The sequence below is a fragment of the Athene cunicularia genome, assembly GCF_003259725.1.
Source record: "Athene cunicularia isolate RWA chromosome 5 unlocalized genomic scaffold, athCun1 chr5_part2, whole genome shotgun sequence".
Classification (NCBI taxonomy): Eukaryota; Metazoa; Chordata; class Aves; order Strigiformes; family Strigidae; genus Athene; species Athene cunicularia.
In genome coordinates this window covers 951,412-957,411 of record NW_020799102.1, presented here as the reverse complement: position 1 = coordinate 957,411, position 6,000 = coordinate 951,412, and the positions used below count along the sequence as shown (strand labels likewise).

General features: G+C 45.4%; 1 protein-coding gene across 1 annotated transcript in view; it reads left to right on the top strand.

Annotated features, from left to right (window-relative positions):
* The first annotated feature begins 635 nt into the window (after positions 1–635).
* Positions 636–6,000, top strand: part of PLCB2 (phospholipase C beta 2) — a 60,445-nt gene continuing 55,080 nt past the window's right edge. Inside the window, exon 1 of the mRNA XM_026850228.1 lies at positions 636–741. The gene's annotated coding sequence lies outside the window, so the exon portion shown is untranslated. The remainder of the gene's footprint in view (positions 742–6,000) is intronic.

The following is a 6,000-nucleotide window of genomic DNA, read 5'->3' as shown; positions in this document are numbered from 1 at the left end:
GGTAGGTGCGCGGGTGAGGGTGTGCTGGGGCTCCGCCAGCCGCGGCGGGTACCCCCAGGGCCTGTGGGGTGGGAGGGCCGCTGCCGCCTCTTCTTCTTCCTCCTCCTCCTCCTCCTCCCTGAGTGGGGCGAGAGGTCTCCGCCTCCTCGTCCTGAGTCCGGCCGGAGCTGAGGCTTGGCTTTAGGCTCTAGGCACGGGGACTGCTGCAAGGAGGGGTGAGCCTCTTCTGGTAGAGGCCTTGAGGGGGAAGGTCAGGTATCTGCCCTCCGCTTTCTCTTCTGGACTGGAGTTACCTCTCACTGTCTCCCTGCCTGCAACTTCTGTGGAATTTGAAGGATTCCCTGGCTAAGCAGCAGCTTCTGGAGAGAGAGGCTGGTTTAGTTCCCTTCACATTGGGCTGATTCCAAACCTACTGATAAAAGCCAAACCTGTTAAGATAGGGGTTGACTTCACTCCCCATGTGTTATCCCTCAAAACCATTACATTGGTTTGTTTGGAAGACAGCTAAAACATCGTTCTAGGGTATGGATTAGCCTTTTTTTTTTTTTTCTTTATGGTGCAATATGTTTACTTTTGAGAATGTTTCAGTTGCTCCTTTTACAGTCGTTTTCTCCCTTCCTTAAATCTTAGGCCAGTCAGGTGTGTTGTGGCAGAAAAACTCTTCTAAACTAGGAGCTGCAGTTCTGAAAGAGGCTGACAGCAGCTGGAGAAGTGACTGTCTCCCAGAAAAGCATCAGAGGAGTGAATTTTGAGTTAACAGTAGTGTTTTATTTTTACTCTAATAGCAGGAAAAATGGGGAGGGATGGGAGAGAAAGGGAAAACCTCTGGGGTTTTGCAGGTAGAAGTATGGAACTTGCAGCTCTGAGGAAGACTACAGTGGCAGAAGGTATGTTAGGGAATAAAACGGTAACTTCAGAATACCTGTAATTGGAAAAAGGTGGACTGTGTTGACTAAAAGCTCTGAGGCTGCTGTATGCATGTAGAGGGGTAGTGCTGCGATGATAAGCTTACTGCCTGTGGCAGGGGGATTGGACTAGATGATTTTTCAAAGGCCCCCTCTGCCCCAAATGATTCTATAATTCTGAACTATAGCTAATGACATGCTCTATTCTCCTGAAATACTTAATTTTCATGACCTGTTGCTGTAACCCAGTATGTCAAGGGAATGTTTATTAGTATGTATTATGACTTTTCTATGGCCCCTCTTATCTCCCTTGCCTTGATTTCATGTGAAAAACCTGACTGTGTTTTTCTTGTTGAAGTCAGATTTCCTACAGCTGAATGGTATGAGCTGGCCCCCTTACCTCTCTTGCCCTGATTTATTACACCTGACTGCATTCTGGTTGTGGCCAGTTTTGTACACCTGAGTAGCAGCAGCCAAGGGCATCCTACTGACAAAGCTTTCCTGAGGCATAGCAATGCATATTCTGTGTTGTTCTACAGATTGTATACACAAATTACCTTGGGCTATATATCTTTGTGTTACATGTGAATTTACAGCAGTTCCTACAAAACGGATTTTCTAATTTTTCAGGCTGTTTTCTTTCGGTGATGAGTTTGCTCCAACCCCTTCTCCCCTTGCTTCTATTTCAGTCAGTAGCTGTCTGCTGCTCCATCTTTTCTTTATATTTCGGAGAAAAATCCTGTAACTTGATTAGGACTTCAGCATACCTTTCCTCTGTTTTGCCTATGTCACTGAGCTGTTTATTTTGAGGTCTGAGACTTTTTGGTTTCTGTGCTACAGAGTATTTTGAGTTTGGACCTTTTATTGTCTAGCATAATTCCTTAGATCTTCAGCTTGGTTTTTAATCTAGCCTCTCAGCTGCTGCTCTGTATTCACATACTTGCTGGCCTTTTGCTGCTGTTGAATGCTGCAGAGAGGGGCAGAACCTCATGGGGCTGCCTCTGTGTCTCCTCACAGTTCTTCCTCAAATCACCTGTGCAGAAACAGGTTCATTCCAAGCCCTTGTGCTGTCTGTGATCTCTGGTGTTGCCACTGATAGAATTTATCACTGCCTCTAGTGAAAGGAGGATAAATTACTACCTCCCACAAGTCCTTTCTCTATGATTTTCCTGAATTCCAGTTCTGGAATATTGGGGGGGAGGATTGACACAAGCAGTTCCTCTGGGGCTGAATGAGGTCTTGACAGTTTTTGCCTGAGGCTTGTCTAGTCATGTTGTCTTCCTCTGTTTAAAATGTTACATCCTGCTTTATTGCTTAACTCTACCCTGTTGTAGTGTCTCGTAGTTGGAGACAAAAATCAGAGCTCTGGTGTTGCTAGGTATTCAAATATATGTTAAGTTGATTTTGATAAAGGATGTTTAAGAGTCGGCATGTTCGTACAGGAAATAGACACAGAAGGTAGCAGTGAAGTGGTAGGGATCAATATAATAAATAAAAAGCAGATAATAAGCATATCTTAGTCCTGTGCCCCAAAAGTTAGTTTCTCCTCTTCTGGGAAGGAAATCAGTCCTCCTTAATCTCTCTGCAAACAGCTGCTGCTTTCTCACTGGTGCCGCTTTTTTCCCCTCTGCTCACCAAAACTTTGTTTATAAATCCAACTGTTAATAGCACCCCTTTGCCATCAGCAGAGGTCATGGCAGATCGGCTTGGCTAAGGATATGCAGTGGAGTTGTAGAAACAGTCCCAGCAAAGGTACTGGGTGTGCTGTGGTCGAGATCCCACTACTCCTCGTACCATTTGAAAGTGGAGTCTAGGACCAAGTAAAGCTGCTCCAGCTAGAAAATGTGACGATAATTCAATGTGAGTTGTGATCCCTCTTGCCTTCCCAACCAACTCTCTTGCTCCCCTCCACTCCTCAAGGCTACAGGTCTGTAGTTCTTTTAAAACTGAACTGTGTCATTCTGGAGACGTTTTACCTCCAGCCTTGCATCTTCATCTCCCCATCGCACTGATTCATTCAGGCTGCCGCGTGCCTCCTGACTGCAGCTTAGACTTACCCTTCTAGAAGACAACTATTCTATGGTATTATTAAAGAAATTCAATGTTCTTAAGGCTCTCTTCTCTGTGCCAGGCCCTCTGCTGTCTCAGCTTTGAGTAACACAAGACCTGTGTTCATTAAATACTAAATCTTGCTGGCTTTTGCCAAGGTCAGGTGTAAGCTTTTCTTTTTACTGTGAACAAATGGGTGTGAGTTTCTTTCCAGGTCCTTTTGTTGGAGTGCAGGCAGCTGCCAGAAGGCGTGTGCCTTCTGTTCCTAAACTTAGCTCCTTGCTAACAACCACCCATAAAGGCAAATGAGAGCCAGGAAGCCAGAGCTGCAATAATGGGTTTTAGCAGAAATGCCAAGCTGGGCATTAAGCAGGCTCCTGTGGTGCAGAAACAGAGCTCTGGGGTGCGGAGCTCAGAGGTCTTGTAAAGTCAGTGAACGTGTCAGACACTAGACAAAGCTTGCAATTAGTCTTCTCTGAGATTTTTTTTTTTTTCCCAAAGAACAGAAAAGAGATCACTTGCCCAAGGCAAATGGAGTCAAGGGCAGGTGGTGCACCTGGGGCCTGGACCTGCCAGTGAGGCAGAGCTGTATGGCCCTTGAACATCTACTCTCTCCTTCGCAACAGTCCCAACACCGTACTCTTCAGGGTCCTGTTGTTTATAAGCTTTAAGTCTTGACTTCTTAATTTTTTTATAAGCTGAATATTTTACTTCTCTGGTCTGAGGGTCTGATAGAAAACTCATGAGCCTGCTTACTGCCTTACACCTGTGTTTAGTTGAAAACCCAAGTGCTGAGACAGGCTGTTGAAGATCTGGTGTTCCACCTGCCCCCATAAACAGTGTGGCTTGAATTCTGCTGCTGCCTGTTGCAGGGATGCTTGTTTGCTCTCCAAGGGCCCCTGAAGGATGTAGCTAAATAAACTTGTGTTATTGATTTCCTGTGTTCAGGGTCAGTGGATAGCATCTAGTGCTTCAGGACAGAGAAGACTTAATTAAGGGAGGATTATTGGGCTAAGATATTACCTCCGTACAGACCTTGAAACACTGGGTTGGAATCCTGGGAGGGGTAGTTGAGTCTCTACTGTTAGCAGAGGCCTCCTGAAGCTCTCTGACAGATGTCACAGCTGATCCTGTCCTGGGACAAGGGGCGGGCTGGATGGCTTCACATTGTCCCTGTGCTTTTCATTCAGCAAAGGCAGCTGCTCTGCCTTCCCTTGCCATGGCATTAGGAGACAATCTGGTGTGACACCCTACAGATGATCAGCTTCTTCCCTGAGGTGTGTGGTGTGATTGCCCTGCTGATCCTGTGGAACAGTCATAATTTGCTACCATGATGTTATATGCTCCTTATATGCTCCTGGCCCTGGTTTTTGTTCTTGGTGTCTGCCTCTGGCAATGTGACTTATACAGACAGATCATAGACTTCATAACAAATGAACTTTTTAATTGGCTGTGTGTTGCTTTTTAAACTTTATACTGTTTCCTTGGTCACATTTGTGAGCTGGCCATGAGGTCTTTCTACCTGCCTCACAGTGTTTAAAGGATGAAATAAGTACATTTAAATTTGTCTCTCTTGGCTGAAGTCCTTGAACAAATACATCGCTAGGCTTGAGCCTTCAGTCATAGAGAACATATCTGCTCTTGACAGGGGACAGTCCCTCATGCTCTGTCTGCTCTTCCAGAGGCCATACACCTTATTTCTTACTGTTCCAGTCTCTGGAGCCTGCAGGGAATCAGATTCAGTTCTTCTATGGTGTTCTCCTCTTAAACTTTGAAACCTCCTCTGTCTTATGTGGGAAGGTGCTGGCTCTCTTGTTAACCCAGTAACAGATGGGAGGTTGGGGATTTCTTTTCCCTTGGCTTCTGATCTAGCTGTAGTAAGTGAAGCTTGCACAACCCACTGTCTTACGCTGCCTTGGGAAGTGATCTGCAGAGGTTGGGGTGGGTGGGGAAGATAGTAAAAGTGATGCTGAACTTGAGATACAACAGCAAGAGGTCTGGTTTTGCTCAGGACAGAGGCCTTGGGCAGGAAGCTGCTTGTAGCTCAAGGTAGTGATGCATTGGTGGCTTCAACCTTGTCTCATCAATTTGGTGAGGCCCATTTTGAGCCATTTTATTGCCCTGTGAGCCATCTGCACAGTATAAATGGTCAGTCCTGCTTGCAGGAGAGCCTTAGTGAATGTTTCCTTGGTGGGAAAACTCTTGAGAGTAAAAAGTATGTCTGAAAAGGATTTATTGTTTTGGTTTTAACATTTAGAAACTCCTGTGAGTAGACAGTGGTTCAGAGCTGGAGTGGGGAGAGCCACTTGGCTGCTTTATAGCAGAGGGGTTCACATTTCAGAGGCTCTGCTTTTCTTTGGTGTTGGTCTCGGGCAGCTTTCTGGAGGAAGGGAGTTCTTTCAGATAACACAAGTTGTCTTTGGCCTGTTGTTTCCATGACACATTTCTGAAACTGAGAAAAGCCTGACAAGGGTGGCTTGACAGTGCCCTGGGCATTGACTGAAACAAGAAACTTTGCCATTTGTTCAGATGTTAAGCTCTAGTCTCAAGGGTTCCCAGTGTGCTGAGCTGTAGGTTTCACACATTGGTTTGTGGAGAGGAAAGTTTGCTAAGTGCAGGGCTTCAAGAGGGTGAATGCTGTGGTTTTTTAATAAAAAAAAATTTGGGTGTGAACTTGTGCTGTCTGGTGGTTATTCTGAACTCTGGAGGAATCTTGAGTCAAAAATTAGCTCTTCATTGTTCATTTTGCAAGGAGGAAATGTGCATGTACACCCCACACACACACTTAACATCTGAGCAGGGTTCTGAGGGCTGTATTTTGAAAATATCCACCACTTTTCAAGCAATAGGACAATGATGATTAATGGCTGTGTAATCAGACTGTGCGTCTTTGGTTTTTGTGGTCTGAAGAAGCTGGACTCGCCTACCTTTATGAGAATGAATGTGTAGAGTTGTGCTGCTCCCTCATGCACACAGATACACATGTATCTGTATATTGTATTTGCTCACCTGTACGTGTGGGAGAGCACTGATATAGGTTGTCTGA